Genomic DNA, 20263 nt, shown 5'->3' with positions numbered 1-20263 from the left:
GGCTTACCAGTACAAGGCTCATGAACATCAGGGAATCAACTAATAAAAGTAACTAGCAACCAGAAAATTTACTTACCCTTATATTTTACATGTGTAAGTAGGTTACAAGCGTAAAGGTAGGGACACTTCTGACATTTTGATGAAACTAGCCAAATTAGAAGCAGCTAAAAGGGGAGTTGTGGGAAAATAAGCGACTGGAGTTTGAGGCTAAGAGAAGAGACATGGAGAAGGATGAGGAACATATGATGTCAATATTTATATCTTTAGTGTCTCAGAGCCAGTTGCATTCTTACAATTAAAGTTCATTTGTCTCAACCCCTAATGTTACTTTATCTGATTTGGTAAGCAATGAGGATTGATTCTGTGTATAAACATGAAGTGTTGAAACTACATTCAATCATTCAAAATCATTTATCATAATCAATAATGATTAATTATACAACGCATAATTGTTATGATTATCAGTAATTCATTATATTCAAACCTTTGTACAAGTAATGTCATTGGAGAGAAATGAACACAAATTGCTATTGTTTAGTGTAAGGTAATCCATCAGGGCATCACGAATAGTGAATGCAGTTGCAGTAGTAGTAGCAGTCCTTGGTATAGTACATGTGCCTTATGTCCTCAAGTCTGTTGTAGCTACGATCCATTGTGGATTACTACTGTCATCTGAGAGTTTGCATATATTGTGTGATACAACACATGGTGTGAACACATTTATACTGATGTCCATACTCATGTAATCCATTTGCTTTAGAAGGCTCTTCCAACGTTCTTTCAGTCAGCCGGACGCATTGTCTACAACCATGTGTGCTCCACATTGCCTATAGTTAAAGTGACTTTCTTGTAAGGGAGTATGTCCGGTCCCTTGCTGTCCTCCAGGACTCACAAATTGAGTACATCCTACTCTAGTCTTAATTGAGTGTTTAATAAGTCTCCTTTGCCCTCCGGACCACTCTTCATGTTACTTTGCTTCCAGTCATAGTCTTCACTAATTTGTTTCATTGCGTTAATGACCTTTTATTGTAGATGCTCTCACACATAGGTCTCATCTTAAAGCCACTCTCTATCCTCGCTTAGGTGGCTTTGGCATTCATCTTGCTGGTGCTCACTTAGGAGTTGTTTTCCTCTGTTCTGCCAGTTCTTCTCTCCCCACTTTGCATGATAACGAGATCCGTGTCCTACACTTCCTGCACCCTCGCTCCCTTTCGCTCATATGCAGGCCTCCAATGTCACCTTCCTTGCAGACTTACCAAGCCCAATGTCTCAAAAGTCCCTCTCTTGCTTGGTCGATGACTTTGCTTTCGCTAACTTTCTCCTTACATCCTCCAATGTTTGATCCAAGGCTCTACTCCTCTCCAACACTATCTCTGATACTGGTAGCTAGCTCATTGTCATCCCTTAGGTCTCTCTGAGTTTTGCCTCTGTCTCCATTACTGGCTTCGCCTCCCACTCCTCAGCGATACTGTCTCATGGCCAGTATGTTCACGTCCATTTGATCTGTACGGTGACAACTTTTGAGCCTGTGGAGACAATGACAACCGGATTCCGAGACGATGCTTTTAGAAACATCATTGTCCTCGAAGCCCATTCTGCTGCTCTTTCTCCCTGTCGAGAAGTACCAGGTCCTCTCAGAGCATTTATCTTCAGTTCTGGATCTCGAGTCAACTAGCTGCCTTTTATCATCCCCCCAGTCCAGCATGAAACACTGACCCAAGCTGCCTCTGAACGTAGTTCTGCTCATTTGGTTGCTGAAACCCATAAGAGAACTCTCCACCATGAGAACTGGTGAGTCACAGGAGTCACCTTCAATCCCCTTGAAGCTTCAGGTAGTTGGAGTCAGGATGCCTCCTTGACCATAACAGCCATCAACCACTACCTGTTCAACAGGCTTAGTCTTTCACGCAACTTGGTCTCCCTCCATCTGCTCCAGACATTCTCATCACTCTTAGGCAGTTTAATGCCAGAGCCCCTTTGATACCATTCCACTCCAGGTGGATTGTATTCAGTCACTTGTTTTGCTTATTTAGTTGGTTTGTATTGCCCCCTTTCTTGTTTTCATTTTGAATGTCTTTTTCATGATGTTTATGGACTTTTCCTCCCTCTCCCTCTGTCTTTCTTGTATTCTTCTTTAATAATAATAATAATATTAAGAACAATAATAGAAAAGAAAGCAATAAGAACAATGATAATTAACTAAATAATAAGGTCAGAAGTTTATCTACCGACTGACCCCAAAATAGAAACCATTTTGCTCTTCTGTATTGCGACTGAGAGGCGCCGCATTACAATACTTAAAGGGTAAGGGACACCTGTATGTGTCATGATTCTGGTACAAGTTCCCTTAGAAAACAATAAAACTTTGGGCCCACGGCACCCAGTCTTTTCTCTTTAAAAGCATTTTTTCATTCCGTAAGGATAATAATAACAGCAGAGAAATTCAGAATATATTTCATTTGGACTACCTTGACTCTTCCATTCCCAGCATATTTTTCTCATTTTTAATCTATTTCAACTGAAATTGTGTAACTATTTTGTACTTACTTATTTTGTCTTCACTGTTTTACTTCATGTAGCTTGCTGCCATGTCACCAAAGGGTTAAAATTACACAAGCAAATTATTTATCATTAAATGAGAAATATTTTTAAAATCCTAGTTAAAATCACAATTAACTTTTATTATTCTTCCATGCATACAATAATGTTTGATGTTAACTTTAATTAATCAAGACATTCAAGGAAAGGTAATAACAGTTGGAAATAGTACTAAGTGGTTTACATAATACTCAACCACCAGTTTTTGCACTTTTGTTTACCATGGCAAGCATAGAAAGCACCAGCTCAACATAAATTATAACGTTTTGTTTTGCATGTATCCAAACAAAAACCTGTATCATCACAATAATTATGTCAGATACTATCAAAATTGAATAGCTGATTAAGAAATGACAGATGTGAGTTTAAGAAAAAAATTGGAGAAAATCTACTCCAAATTGAATGGGCTGGAAATGCAAGACTTAAAAATATACACCATTTTGATTTTGTGTTGATACCTAATCATAAAACTTGCAGAAAACTTTTATTGCAAGAAGGGGTTAAGTTATGACATCATGTAAGTCAAAACATTGACAAAAATGGCCACCAGTATGCAGTTCATGACTATTGTTTATGTAGCTGCTTTATTATGGCAGGTTTTAACAAGCTCCAAAGCTTGCAATCATAGTATAATGAAGGCAATCTTTTACTTGAGTTTGTGGACAATAACTACTTTGTCGCTTTTAAGCGAAGAAAACTCTATGAGATAATTAAGCCGCTTTTGCAAAGCTAACATAATTTTTGCCAAGTGATGAAGCATACATTAAAGGGTAAGTTCAGTGAATTTGGGGAGGTATTTTTTTATTGGCTCAATGTGTTTGCGGCATGATCATAATGATGTGTTTCAACTCCCATTATTCAAAAAAATTATTCACTGAGATATGAGTCTTAAAAAATGCTCATTTTTGCTTCCTTCAATGTTGCTTTATGTCAGTGGGTGTGGCTAAACGTGACGTCACAAGAGGAATAGATGCAGCTAAATCCATTCCTTTATAGGGGCAATGATCCTTTATTCTCATGCCCTGTAATGTAATAGCACTAATTTAAAGATTGGGATCATTAGTTTTCATTATTCTAAGCATGCAACTGCAAGAAAAAGGCTAAGAAGAAAATTCACATACTTGTGGTATTGTTACTTTTCCTTGCAATTGCATGCTTAGATTAATGAAAGCAAATGATCCCAATCTTTAAATTAGTGCTATTACATTACAGGGCATGAGCAGAGGAGGTTGGTCATGCGTCATGTGATGATGTCACTTCCTCTACCTACTCTCCCTTCATAAAAATGGAGGATTCTCTCTCTTTTCACTTTAGCAGCAGTTATATCACTAATGGTACCTGAATTTGACTCAGAAACATCAATGCATCCAGTTAAAAGACTAATAAACACGATACCCATTTCTCTTTTTAATACAGTAAAATGTTTTTGAGCTTTAACTGGTCTCAGACTTCTTCACCTATCACATGTTATAGATAACAGAAATCGACATACACTTAGGAAACAAACAATTAGAGCAAGAATAAGATTTGCACTTATTTCGAAGATGCAATATCTTTGCCTTTGCTGGAAAATTGTGGGGTAGCTATCTGAGATAGAGGACAAGCTTTTGCTACCTGTAGGTGACTGTGCAGCAGGCATCCTGTATATTAGTTCTTTAACTAGATGCATTGAAGGTTTTGAGTCAATTGCAGCTATTATTAGTGAGATAACTGCTGCTAAAGTGAAAAGAGAGAGAATCTTCCATTTTTATGAAGGGAGAGTATGTAGAAGAAGTGACATCATCACATGACTCATGACCAACCTCCTCTGGAGCATGAGAATAAAGTATCATTTCCCCCTATAAAGGAATGGATTTAGCTGCATCTATTCCTATTGTGACATCATGTTTAGCCACAACCACCAACAGGAAGTAACATTGAAGGAAGCAAAAATAGCATTTTTGAAGGCTCATATCTCAGTGAATAATATGTGACCATAATTGACAAAAGGTACCTAATGGTGGATTTTAAAATTCATCAATGTAATAAAAAATATCAACCTGTGGGTGCTCTGTCAGACAACTATTATTTCTAAAAGTTACACAGTAACTTTAAGCATCGTCTGAGGTAATTTAATGATGATAGGAGCTCATGAAGTTGGAATTTTAAGGCTATAGAGACCATTGTTTCTATCCGCCATAAGGTACCTTTTGTCAATTATGGTCACATTTTTTGAATAATGGGAACTGGAACACATCATTATGATCATACAAACACATTGAGCTAATAAAAAAATGCCCCGAAAATTCATAGAACTTACCTATTAATAGCAAACAATGTATGATATTGCTGAAAATTTAGGTGTTCGCTATGTGTTACAAAATTCTTTAGTGACTTTTATTCATTTTCAAAAGTTTGGTCAATTTTTTTGCATGTCAGGTAAATTTGAAGAAATACAATAGATCAATGCTTATGAAACTTAACAATACACATTTTTACCTTATAGGTCCATAAAAACTTGGTTGACAGTATTACTACTACAGAGTTGACTAACTCTACAATCTTTTGTTTAGGATAAAGTTGACAAACTCTAAATTATTTTACAAACTGAGGCATAGCCCATTGATTGTTCTATAAATCTTTTCACTCACATGTCATGTATATAATTACTGTTCTTTGTATGTCCACAATTCATTTCCTTATACACCTTAGAAAGGGGTCAGCCAGTTGTAATGAAGAGATTTGATCCTAAAATTTAAGTATAATGTATGTACTACAAAGGGCCATGCTAAAGTTATGTTAAAATATAAATAAAAAAAGACAAGCAATATTTCAATTATAAAAAAAGTTAACAATGCTTTCTCTTTACAACATACAGGCACCTATGTATGAATTCTAGATATATTGTTGTAAGAAAGGAATGACAACACTGGAAGAGTGCATATTGCAGTCTACAAGATTTACCCGATCATTACATTTACACTGTCCCACACACCTAATATGAAATAATGAAGAAAAACACTTAATACACAGATGTGTTACGGTCATTATTTAATAATTTGTACATGTATGTTTATGCAGACATGTATTAATTAGTGTACTTGTTACTGAACTTTTGTTATTAAAAAAGTATAGGCCATATCTCTGTTAAACTATGTAACTTGCTCTTGAAGTTAGCCTCACAGTTATCTTAATGCTATGATGTTAACATAGAGCAAGCCTTATCTTGTTCATTGTTAGTTACAATTCAGACTTATGATTTTTATGGTAATATTATATAAATAATTATTTTCAGCAGTGCAGTCCATAACTTTTTTGAGTTTAGTGATCTTTTTGAAACTAAAAGCTAACAGGTTATGAGACCTGTATTGCTCTACTAGACTCATGACAGAAGATAGTAGTAAGACAGACGGTAGAGTGCAGATCGTTGATACCTTCATTGTCAGGACAAACTATCCTAGATAGAAAGTGCAGTGTATGATGTCTCTTATGAAAGATGGAGCTCGCATATCAACCGGTGAGGAAAGAACAGTACGAGAAGGACAAGATGCATACTCAAAGTATGCAGCTCACAGAGATAAAGCTGTGCTGACAATAGTTTTGTCAGCTGATGCATCACTTCTCTACTTAGTCAGTGATCCTACTAATGCTGCTGTTGTGTGGGATATGCTCTCGACTCAGTTCCTGAGAAAGACTAAAAAACTGGCCCTTCGTCGACGCCTACACTCACTGAAACTGAAAGGAGTGTTTTTGAACATGTCAAAATGTTGACAGAGATCTTTAACGAACTGTCTACACTTGGAGTCAACATTACAAATGAAGACAGGGTTGTGTACTTGTCTTTGAGATTCAAATGAGATTGGGGTAACGACACTGGGATCAAATGCAGAAGTTCTAGAGATGGAAACCATGATAGAGAGTTTGATGGACGGTGAACCAAAGTTAAATGAGAAGAATTGAGTGGTTCCTTCAAAGTAAAGACAGGAGCCATGACTGCTACACATATGAAGAAAGGACCTAGATGTTTCTTCTGTCACAACCTGGGTCATTTACAGAGATACTGCTGCAAGAGAGAGAAAAAGGAAAAGTTCAATCAAGGATTAGCAAGTAGTCAACTGCATCATACAGACACCAAGCACAAGGTTAACATTGCAGACATGCAAAAGACATGATAAAGACAGTAGTACTGATAGTGACAAAGCTGGCTTTGTTGTTCAGCATGCTTTCTCAGCTGAGCTAGACAATTTGCTAAAAACAAATTTGATAGTGAATTCAGGAGCTACCTGTCAAGTCTGTAACAATTGTAGGCTGTTTGCTGAGATGAGAAATCTTAAAAGCCCTTTTAATTTTCTACTTAATGATGGCCATGCATTGAAAGCTATCGGATAGTGGAACAGTGATGCTCACCATAACGTCACATGTTTTGAAAATGAGAAACAGGCAAATATGATTTTATGCTCCTGACATCTCCTACAACCTGCTATATGTATCAAGAGCTGTAGATGAAGGTGTAAACTTTACCTCTAATGACAAAGGTTGTATAATCAAAAGTGCTAATAGGAAGCTGATAACTGCAGCTAACGCGAAGAATTTAGTGTCTGAAAAGGACAAAATCACGTATTCACGACTATAAAATCAGTTCCCAGGAGATGGGAAGGTCTTTGGCATTGCTGTTTTGGTCACCATGGAGTCAAAAATGTACCAAAACTTGCCAGGGTAAATCTAATACAAGATTTTGACTACAAAAACTCAAACAATATAACATTTTGCAAATCCTGCATAAATGGGAAACATCAGAGAAGGAGATACACAAAATGCTGCGAAAGACGAGCAACAGAACTACTTCAATTGATTCACAGTGATGTCAGTGAAAAATTGAGTTCAAAATTGTTAGGTGGAGTTAAATACATTGTCACTTTCATTGTTGACATGACCAAATCTCTCTGGGTGCACATGATCAAAAGAAAGATTGACATGTTCCAATGCTTCTGTGAATGGCAATCTGAAGTAGAGAAATCACTTGGATATAATAAGGTAAAGATACTTCGCTCGGAGAATGGAGGTCAATATTCTTCTACTAATTTCGAAAATTATCTGAGCAAAGAAGGAATGAGGCAATATCTCTAAATGCCCAGACTAAAATGGAGTCTCAAGCAACTAAATCAATGCTAGATCAATGAAGACTGACACACCTCTTGGGCTGAAGCACTTTCTACAACTACCTATTTTTGGAATAGAAGGCCTAATATTGCCGTTGAAGGGAAGAATCCATTTGAAGCACTCTTAGGTGAAAAACCAAAGGTGAGACATCTGAAATTATTTTGTTGCAAAGTTTATGCTCACGTCTCAAAGGACAAACACAAAAAATGGATTCCAAGGCAAGTAAGTGTATATTGATTAAATATTCTAATCACAGAAAGGGTTATAGATTGTATGATCCCTGTAGTCTTAAGATAATACATAGTCGAGATTTGAAGTTTAACGAATTTTATTTTGGGTTGGAAGGGAACTCCCTATCTGTATTATCAGAAAGTCCTGCAGTGATGATTGACCTGAGTGATAGCGAGAGCTCCTCAATGGAAGCTGATATATCAGATGAAGAAGAGGAGAATAAAGTCAATGAGTATTTAGACTGAAGTAGAACCACCAGAGCCTACTGTGAGACCATTGCAGAGAGCAACTAAATGTCCAGATTACTATGGTGTATGACCCTAAGACTGATAGGTGCTCTGGAAAGTTCTGACAAACGGAAATGGAAATCAGCAATGAGAGTGGAATCTGAATCGTTCACCAATAATCACATCTGGGACTTAGTACCTGCTCGAAAAGTTGGTAACATTATTAATCAGGGCGAGCCTGAGCTTGCTCCACTAAGGCGAGAAAGAGTTCGTTTGTACTGGCAGACAATCAAACTATTATTAATGTTAAATAGCCTATTCTTCATTGAAAGTAGGTGTGGTCACAAAGTAATAAAATGGCGGCTATCAGCAAGTCTGAGCTTATTCGCAGCAAACGGTCAGCAAGATAAGACTAAACTGCTGTCCAATGACTCGTCTAGCAAAAAGAAAGGTAGAAATAGCATTTATAGATTCTTTTTCCTTGATATACAGGACTCTGATAAGGTAAGACTCAGAAAGCTGCAGCAAACAGCATGAGACTATTCCAGCTGGTATTTCTTCTGTAGCAGCAAGCCTAGCAGATCTACAATCTTTTTTGCTCAGTGCAGCTTTTGATTTATCTTAGACGTGAATGCTGTAAGTAATTGCTGCAGGGTGCAGGTTTAAATGATGAAGTCAGTGATAGAGACAATTGAAGAAAGATTAGTGCATCAATACTGTATTTTGACCTTAGGCTGACATATGTAATTGCTTTGATCATGCAGCACATGATATGTAGCTTGCTTAGGCTCGCCACTCTATTGTTTTATAGTAAATGGGTCTTTAAGTGCGAGAGAGGAGAGAATGGCTCAATAGAGCAATACAAGGCTCTTAATCGCTCAGGGTGACTCACATAAGAGGAGTCTATTCTGATGAAACGTTTTCTCAGGTGGTTTGCTTTGAAGCAGTTCGATCTGTTGTAGCACTAGTTGCACAGATACATCTGAAGTTACATGAAATGGATGTAATAACTGCCTTTCTGAATAAACAGCTGGGCGATAAACTTTTTATGAGACAACCAGAAGAATTCGTTGAAAAAGAAAAAATGTAGTGTGTCACTTAAGGAGTTTTTAAGGGCTGAAACAGTCCGCACAAAGTGGGAATAATGCACTTGGCAGTCATTTGAAGAGTATAATGTTCGAGCCACTAAAAAAAGGGTCCTGTCTATATGTGTCAAGTAAAGGACTTGAAGATGGTATCATAGATGTGTTTGTCGATATTACTGATTGCAGCTAACACAGACAAGATAATGGAAGAGATAATATCTGGGCTGGCTGACTGTTTGGAAGTTAAAAATATGGAGCTGCACTATTTTTTAGGTGTTCAAATCATTTCAAAATCAATACAATGAAATTATCTGGATGGGACAACCTACCTATGTTAAAGTGATAGTCATTCATGTGCAGGAGACTAAGACAAAAAAACTCCAGTTGATCACAGCTTAAAGTTTGTCAAAGATGATGTGAATGCTACTTATGTCAATCAAGTGCTAAACCAATCAGCCGTTGGAAAGTTGCTCTATGCCTAATATAGGCTACGCAGTTAGCACAGTGGCTAAATTTACAGCCAAGCAACCGAGCAACATTGGAATGGAGTCAAGCATGTACTGAGATACATTGCCGGTACAATTAATTTCAGATTAAAGTTCAATAAGAAAAAGTCTTCTGAATGTATTGGGTACTTGGATGCAGATTGGGCTGGCAATACCAATGATCGAAAATCAACATCAGTCTATCGATTCCTAATCAGTAACTCACCAGTAAGTTGGATGAGCTAGATGCAGTCCTGTGTAGCCGTCTCAATTGCAGAAGCAGAATACATGTCTTTATCATCAGCAGCTCAAGAGGCTATATGGCTAAATTGATTGTTAGCTGAATTAAGATCATTAAAGGAGCCATCAAAGTCAGCAACCATTAATATTTTTGAGGACAATTTGTCAGCAATTTGCATGGCAAAAACCCACAATTCCATGGAAGAAAACAAATTGCTATAAAATATCACTTCATTAGAGATGAAGTCAAGAAAGGAGCAATCAATGTGAAGTATAGCAGAACTGATTACACGAAAGGATTCTATGTTGAAAGATTTATAAAGCAGAGAGATATGGCAGGAGTAAGGAAATTACCTATACAATCTGATAGTAAGTGAGTAGGAGTAATGAAGAAAGACACTTTATACTTATCAGTAATTACTTAATAGTTTGTGCATGTATGATTATGTAGACATGTGACAATTAGTGGACTTGTCAATGAAGTTGTTATTAATTAGATTTAGGCTAATCTTTGTAACTTGCTCTTGAAGTTAGCCTCACGGTTACCGTACAGCTGACATTAATCTAGATCAAGCCTTATCATTGCTCATTGTTATTTACAAATGAGCCTTATGTTCCTTGTGTTAGTATTATATTAATGACTGATTTTTGTGGGCTGAATGTAATATTTTGAGTTTAGTGATCTTTTTGAAATAATTAAAACTAACATAGAAGGGATATCAACGGTTGAAAATTGCATGCTAGTGAAGACAAAATGCATTTTGCATGCCTCAACTGGCAAAAATGACTACCTCATAGTACAAAATAAATTCATAAACTACACTATTAAATAAAATAAGTGATAAATATAATACATAGGATTATTATTTCAGAGGTGGTTATTGTCATTAATAATAAATCATATTATGTGTAGAAGTCTGTTGAACTGACTATTGACATCTACCCTCTTTCTCCTAACATCCCCATCATTTACATTCTCTCTGGCTTCAGGCTCCCATTCCTCTTCCTAGAGCCCATTCAGTAAACTGCTGCCTGAGCTGCCACCTATCTTTTACCACCTACCTGTGTTCCCTCTCGCCCTCATCTTGCACCTCTATCTCCACCACCAACTCCTCTTGCTGACCCTCTCCTCCCAGTCCTCTGCCCACTACACCCCATGTGGCACCCATTCCACAACCTCCATGGGCCACTTCGGCATCTCTAACTGGGGACCTATCAATTTGCCAATCACTTTGTAGTGCCAGCTGTGGTGGAGGAGGTGGTCTTTGGGGTGGTAGTGGTCTTCTCTCTCCAGAATCATAATGCTCTGTAGGTGGTCTCAGTGCATCAGGAATTAGATGTTGAGATCCCATCACCTATAAATTATAATAATTATTGTCATAACAATAATCATTTTGTATGTCATCAAATCAAATTACACCGCACCATGCTATAATTATTTGCCTATATAACTAAGCAATGAGTGTGAGATGCACAGTTTTAAAAAAGATTGAGGTTTAAAAGCGAAAACTTTTTCACCTTAAAAGGTAGCTAAAAAGTACCGCAATGGATGCTTGAATGTAGTGATCAACATTAGGCACACACTACAACGACAACTGCAGTATCATCACATGAGAAGCATAAGTGGCAACACTCTTACTATGGCCCACCAATGAAACGTTGTGTACCACTACAAAATGTGAGTAATAACAAAAAGGGAAGAATTGATTACATAAAAAAGTAAAGGGAGAAAAGAGATGTAAAGAATTATTAGAAGATATGGCCATCAGATTGAGAAAGATGCAAGACAATGTAAGGCGGACTAGATCTGTAAATAATAAATTACCATAGATCACAGAGAAGCATGTCTCAGTCATCAAAGACGAAGTAATCAGTAACGATTTAGCAATCTCAAAGAAAAGAACATTTTAATACCCTATGTCAAAGATCACAGCCAAGTTGTGCCAATGAGTCAGAGCCTCAAAGAGATGCGCGTGTCTTAGATCTACGTGAAAGAGCTTAAGAAACAAGAACCTTAGAATCTAAAGAGAAGAGAGCTCAACGAAACCAATGAAAGAGGAAGTGTCATAGAGAATTATTGGTTTCTCAACCACCTCTTGGTTCCTCACCAGAAAGTGTTTATCGGCTGGAAGAATATAGAAAAGACCTCAAATTTGAAGAAGAAATATGGCTATCTCCAACCAGTATATGCTGTACATCTCAGCATCTGTGCTACCCAAAAGACGGATAAATGGTTGATGTGAGTAAAGTACATGATGTATTAAAACAGCCTTATCATGGATGTATCAATAATACACAGTTATCAGCCTTATAGCCTAGTGAAGAAGTAGATGGTAGTGTTACTCAAAGATTCTGTTAACTGCTTAGATAATATAGCCCCAGTCTGTTATTATGACATCTAAACTTAGACTAATTTTATGTGTATAGTTCTACTGCATTAGTCAACCAAGTACTACAGTGTCTGTACAGCAACAATTACCGCATTTGCTATTGATATTTATTTTCTCAGTCTAAGAGAATGACTCCAGGACGTAGTAATTTTCAAGCACTACTAGTTCCCATGCTGTTAGTGGCAAAAAAGAAAGCCAAAGGAAATTGGAGAGAATCGGCGAAGGAAGTGAAGGAAATTGGCAACTTCAACCAACTCTCATTATTTGGCTAGCTAACAAATGGCAAGGTTTCATTTCTGATGGTAATGAAACAGCTTAGCTACAATTAACGTGGCTGGAAGACAAAGATCTTAATGTATACATATTGAGATTCTAGGGATGTGAACCACGAGCTTTCACCTTTCCAAAATTGACTGAATCTGAACGAGTAAAATATGTCAAGGTAGTAGAATGTCTCAGATGTTACTAAATCCCATAGAATATGCTATAACTTGGTCTATTTGCCAGTGGTTGTACACAACACCAAGGTGTGTCAGGCCACTACAAAAGTACTTAACTAAAGAAGAAAGTCCAACTGTTGAAGATTTAAGTATATTAGTTTACTGAAAGTATTAAATTGTGTACTTCTGATTTTTATAAGAATACTTATATGCACTAAAATGTGCTTAAATTGTGAGAAAATGGCACTTGTTGCTGAACCGAAAGATTCTTGCTTAGGTCTGAAACGGAAATAGTTAATTTTGCATGTATGTTAGGAGTACTGACATCTACACTGAGGAAGACACATTACAGTTTCATTACTGTTTCTTTCAGGACTAGCGAGACCTACTATTGGATATAGCATTCTATCAGTCATCAGTAACTGAGATAAATAGTAAAAGCAATAAGCAGCTGTAAATCAAATCCACAACTATTAAAACAAATTTAGTCACTATTATTAATCTTTATTCCTGTTGATTTATTTTGTTATTATCATCACCATTACCGTTTTAATTTCAATTTTATGGTTTTACTAACTCTGATTTGTTTTTTGTTTCCGTTTTTTCCTTTAAAATTCTCTTCTCTTTCTTTCTTTTACTTTCTGCCTGGCCATACTTCTTTGGTCAGACCTTCAATGTCTCTTTTGACTAGCTTTGTTACATCCTCTTAACTCTCATTCTCATTGACACTGTAAAGTTTAATTAATAAATAAATAAATAATAATTACTATTTTAAGAGTAATGCATTAAAATAACAGATTGGTTATTATAGTCTTCTATATCAAAATTAACTCCAGCTCTATTGTAACCACAGCCTTACTGATTAATCGTATATGACTCATCTGATAGCATCACCATGTATAAATATTGTCACAGAAGCTCTGCGTTTTGTCTAGGCCATCATTGTGTTTGCTAGCATCATAGATACTGATTCTAGCAATCCTAACATAGATATCTATGATGCTAGGTTGGTCAGCAGGGGTGTAGCTGACGTAGGGCATGCACCCTACCATTATTTTGATTCAAAAATTATCAATTATTATGATATTGATACTAATGCATCTTATTGATGTATAATCTGGTTTGTAGTTGACTAATTGGCTACAGATATTTCTAATGTAACCAATGGGTGGGTACTGTGGGTTGTCTACACATGATTGTGGGGGTGGCTCACTGTGCACATGTGAGTTGGAAAATGAGTAGGCAGTTATTCTTGCTTTCATACGTAAAAAAGCCTTCCCAAAGGGATCACACAGGTAACGGTAGCTACAGAAGAAAGGGTTTGAGTGATGTCGCTACTTCAAATTTTGACAAAAATGAAAATGGTAAGCAAAAACTAACCTATCAGCAGCTGCATTTAGCAAAATATTTAATAGAGTATGAAGAAAATTGTATTAAGTCCGAGGCTGCTGGTTCTTTTCCAGACCACCCATATCAATCTATTTCTGACACTTTCTGATCTTCTTTGAGTGACAACTATGGTAGTTATGGTACTTCACCAAATTTAGACAGAAATTAAAATGACGGTCAGCAAAACTAAACTTAACTAGTCTGCTATATATACATTAATATACGATTATATAGAGTATGAGTATGATTTCATGACAGAAGAAAATCAGAATCAGTCTGCTAGTTCTCTTCCAGACCATCCAATTAATGACAACATTGTTGCCCTCACCAACGCCGTAGGCATATAGGCGAGGGTACTGCGCTCGTGCTGTCAGTGTGTGTGTGTGTGTTAGCAAAAATTTCAATCATAAATGATTTTTTGGCTGATGCTACTTTCTAGTCAAGCTCTTCAGAGCATTTCTTTTGCCAATTAGGTACAGAAAAAGTTGTTCTTTTCCTAGAATTAACTCTTTTGTTCTTTTCTGAAGTGGCAAAAGTCGACAGTGTTTAAGAACAGAATAATATTACAGGTAACTTTTGCATAGTTGAAGCTATGGTACCTTTAAAGACAACAAAAGGTAAAGGAAAACATGAAGAACAAAAAATGTGTGGAAATGCTTGGCTTTCCTTCATTTGTGAGATATGACAGCATAAGTGTGACTTACCAGCCATTTTGTAATGTAGCGGCTCCTCTCTGAGAAGGTAGCTACTGCCTCGAAACTGGATATAGGAATTGCATGAAACAAGTAGAGCCTAACAAATTTGTGTAAAACTGTGTGCATGCCTAGAAAATCTAAAGGTTTCTGTCCACATTAAGGCCACATGGCACCATTTTACTAAACTGGGTGGTGCATATTTTTGATTGAGCTGAGCCACCCCTTTAATTGCTGCAGCAGCAAGCTAGCTATAAACATCATTCAGCAACAAACTGCTTCAGTTTTGTTGTCATTCCAGGCTGAAATAGGCTTTTTTTAACTCTTGTCCCAATTTACCTTAGATTTTTTTTCTTTTAGGAACAATATCTGGCAAAATAGTGTGCATATGCAAGTGAAATTAATACATCAAGAAGCCTAATGTTTCCTCTTAATAATGCTGTTTTCTAGTGTACATATCAATTTAATTTTATGACACCTTTAAAACCATAAACTGTATTTTTGTCATTATAATCCCTCTTTGAAAATATGCTAATGTAAAATACAAGATCTTTATAATGATATGACAGAGTTTTTGTTGGCATTTGGAATGATGCTAGTTACATTTATAATCCACATAGTATGAGTTTGTTATAACAAAACTGGTCTCAAATTAGTATTGTAGAAATAAAAATATTGCTGCATGTAGTCCTGAACTTTCTTTATGGTATGGTAGGTGTATCAGAAGTAAGCCTCTTGGATGTCCAAAAATATCCTTCGAACACCTTGCAACAGCCTCACTAATGGAGGAGTAGTGTTGCATGCCAGATGGGTCAGGATGGGTCTGGCCTGCTGGGCTAATGGAAATGTGTATTGGGTAATGGGCCTATAACCGATAGCAACTTTAATCAGTTCCCCCTTTTCAAAATTCCAATCCCTTTCATTTACTCTAATATCTATGCTAATATGAGCTGAGCCACACCTTTTATCCAGCCACATCTTTTATTCCCGCCACGCCTTTCATGCTTACAGCTATACATCTAGCCTTGTGGCTTTCCGTCCTTTTGTTCTTAAGTCCTTGGATTTTTCATTTTGTCCCATCTTTGTCTTGCTATAGTGAGTTCCTTGTGTTTTATTTTAAATCTCCATAGTATAATTATTACTGGATTGCTTTATTATTATTATTATTCTTACTCCTTTACTAGAGTATTTTTGTGCACTTCAGTGCCTTTTTCACTAGGCTTAAGTCTTTTGAAGCATCTTTTCAACTTACTGCCTTCAGTAAATCATTGTATGTTTCTGTTAAAAAGTGTGAGTTATATATTGTGTAGGCCTCTCTTTTGTATCATTTAGTTAATTTTTCTCAATTTAAGTTCACATCTTTCGTTCTTAGTGGTGAGTTTTGGTAAACATATATCAGCACAATTTGACATACTTACCTTGTATCTTATAGTTATTTTTTATTAAAAGAAGTTCTGACTGTCTTCAATAAATTAGTGTCCTTCATTTTCGTTCCTTGTTCTTCTTGTTACTAAGATTACTAGAATTCCTTCAATTCCAGTATAATGTTATTTCTGTTCAGTGATAAGGAACGGTTAATAGTCCATTTTTTGCTATTATTAGTATTGAACAATACAGAGTTGCAATAGGCTGCTTTGTCAGTCATCATGTTAGTAATTGTACTACTGAAGCATCTTATGGAGCTGGCAAAAGTGTGATTCTCTAAATTTTGATTTTGCATGCAATCTTTGCTTGTATTTTTTGTACATTTTGCTTTAATGGTGTTATTGTTGGGAGGAGATTTTGAGGTTAATCCTGGGCCTATGACAAAGAAATGTCCTATATATTTTGAAGGAAATCATTTTCGTAAATTGAATTGTGACCACTGTGGTCATTGTTTCTGGAATAAAAAAGGTGCCATTCTTTATCTTAAGCAAAAAAATGTCCCCAATGCTTTGCTTTGAAGTATTTGCAAAAAATAAATTGCTTTGTGATTATTGTGGTCATAATTTTAAGGATAAGAAAGGTATAAGACCTTAAAGTCTTAAAGAACGTAAGGCCTTAGTAGAAAATAAGGAATCCAGAAAACAGCAATCCAAAATATATCGTCAGACATGGATCAGTACACTTTTACACTTTACAAAAATCACTCCCATTTATATAGGAGAAATTTTGCGGATCCCTACACAAATTTACTCCCATATACATGGGAAACTTCATTATAATATAGTGTAACCCTACGTCTACAGCTACTCTCATATATACAGGAAGGATTTTCCATTTCCCTACGCAAAAACTTTCCCATATACAGTGGAAGGATTTTGCGTACCCCTACGCAAAATCTCTCTCATATATAGAGGAAGGATTTTGCGTACCCATATGCAAAATCTATCTCATATATAGAGGAAAGATTTTGCGTACCCCTGTGCAAAATCTGCCGTAAATAGGGAAATGATTTTTGTACCTATATATGTATAGAAGTGCGATTTTGCATACTTTTACACAAGGTTTATCCCATAGATTTTAGACTTTGAGCATCATACACCTAATTTCAGCCATGTTCACAGGAACCAGTTTGTATACCTCACCCACAAACTACATACATATACATGTAGTAGGACCAATCCACAAAATTAAGATACCATTAAAATCACACAAGTTAATTAGTACAATTGTAGCATTGCCATTTATCTGAAGATAGTTCCTCGTTTTTAATCTTAATGCAAGTCTTGTGGTACCAAGTGTTACAATTAGAACAGTGCTTCATAGCTTGATTTCTCTTGTGTCTCTTTCGGCAAGAACAATATAGTTCATCTACAAGGAAGTAGAATAGATTAATGGTATGTTTTATCTAATGCCCCATATACCACATATTTCATCATTCTCATCTTCAAAATCACTTCTTTCCTGTAAGCTTTTTTTTTTACCTGATGAAAGTAATATAAAACATTCCTCTAGGTACAAAATAAACTTACAGAAATCAAGCTCAGCTTCCTCAATTTGAACAGAATAGAACAAGCACAGCTATACACTGTACGGTACAACTACCACCAAAAGTAGATCTTATAACTTGAATTAAAAAAGCAAAATAAAAAAATGCTTTCTAAAGGCTATCTGAAGTCAGGTTCTCAATAAAAGACTCTCTGAAATGAGGTAAAGTTCTCTGAAGTTAGACTCTTCTGAAGTACATGTGACTTAGTCTGGCAAGGCTACATGTGACTCTACTCTATGTATAGTACATTTCAAAAAAGGTGCTACTTGATTATCAATGGCAATAAAGAGAATGTGAAATGGAACGTGCTGCAAGCATGATCAAGTTTGCTCTATTGGTTACATAACATTTGTCAGCAAAGACACAAGAAGAACCAAAACAATGCATTTTATACAGTATCTGGTACTACCCTTAAAGATTTCAAAACATAAACTAGCTACAAATGATTGTAAATGCCCTTCATTTGCTTATAATTATAGTGTTTGTAATGATGAAATACATCATTATGTTATGTTATGAGATGGCTTTTAAATGTTGGCATTTAAATCTTCTACATATACATTATAGCAGTGGATAACGTGACATGAACTCAAATATACATTGTACACATTCATTTTCTCAATAACTACGGTAATTAATTAATGCTTAATTGTATATGCTAGCCCTGATGTAATTCAGTTGAAGTTATAATAAAATTTTACTCACAGTAGTTCCCCTAAATAGAGAGGCAATCATTGCATTGGGGTACGCAAAATTATTCATGTATGAAAAATAGAGTTCATTTATAGGAGCAGTTTTGAGTAGGGGTATGCAAAATCCTTCCTCTATATATGGTGAGATTTTGCGTAAGGGTACACAAAATCCTTCCACTGTATATGGGAGATTTTGCGTAGGGGTACACTAAATCCTTTTTGTACATATGGGAGTAGCTGTAGACGTAGGGTTACACTATATTATAATGAGGTTTCCCATATATATGGGAGTAAATTTGTGTAGGGGTACGCAAAATCTCTCCTATACATATGGGAGAGAAATTTTCAATGTGTAATTTTATCTTGACCCTGTCAGATATTAGGGCTAATGCTTCAAGTCAAGAAACATTTTTAATGAATAAAAGAAACAAGAAAAGAATATGTATTGCTAGAGCCAATAAATCAAGTGAAAAAACATCGTTAAGAAATGAAGAAAATAAAAAAAAGAATATCTGATTTTTGAGCCAATGAGTCAAGTGAGAATAAAGCTGCACGAAATGAAAAAAATAGGCAAAGAATGTGTGAACAAAGAACACATGAAACTTCAGAAGTTGCTGCCCACAGAAAGCAGAAAAACAAAGAGAATATGTGCGTTGTTAGAAGAGATGAAACGGCAGGGCAATCACAAGTTAGAAAAACACTTCATGCTGCTAGTCAGAGGTCCAGTAGAAGCAAAACTATTTTGTAGATGACGCTATAGCATCTTTTTTTGAACAAAATTAGATTAGGTCCAGATTATGTTTGTACTGTATGCCATCGTATAATGTACTATCATAGTGTGTATCAGTTTCGCAAAGACAAATATAGCAAAGCTGACCCTGAAATGCTACAGAGTGTTTTGTCAGTCAAGTATATCTGTAAAGATGGTAAACAGTGGGTGTGCCGTACTTGTGATCAATCCTTGAAGATAGGTAAAATCCCCATAATGGCCAAAATAAATGGATTAATGTTACCAGAAATACCACTGGAACTTAAGAATCTAAATGACATTGAAATTAGGCTTATTAACTAGAGGATACTATTTATAAAAATGATATCCTTACCTGCTGGTAAGCAAATGTCAATACATGGACCGACTGTCAATTTTTCTTGTCATGTAAATAATATTTGCGATGTGCTAGCATGTTTGCCGTCTCAGAGTGAAATCATAGCTTTAAAACTTAAAAGGAAATTGTGCTAGAAAGGACATTACATGCATGGGTATGTACATCCTGATGTAGTGTTAAATGCTTTAAGTTGGCTTAAAGTTCACAACCCACTTTATAAAGATATCGAAACAAACCAAAATTGGGTAGCTGATGCAGCTGTAGATGACAATGTAATTTTCTTTAGTTTGTTGCAAGAACCCATCATTGAGAATAACACTGTAGATGATACAAATTGACTTGAAAGAATTGACGACAATTAGGTTCCTATGGAATCCATTGAACCGAATAGCAATGTACCTGCTGAAAGTGTTTCAGTAAGTGATAGAGTTATATCTGAAATTAACAGCCAAAACGAGGTTGCTATGAAAGTAGACACTCCATATAGTAACCTTGCTAGCTTTGTAAGGCAGCATGGTTATGTTATTTTGATGCGCCAGGAGATGGTAGCTGCCTTTTTCATGCCATTGTACATCAAC

Source organism: Amphimedon queenslandica, unplaced genomic scaffold, assembly GCF_000090795.2.
Source record: "Amphimedon queenslandica unplaced genomic scaffold, v1.1 AMPQUscaffold_13476, whole genome shotgun sequence".
Lineage (NCBI taxonomy): Eukaryota > Metazoa > Porifera > Demospongiae > Haplosclerida > Niphatidae > Amphimedon > Amphimedon queenslandica.
This window is presented reverse-complemented; position numbering follows the sequence as displayed.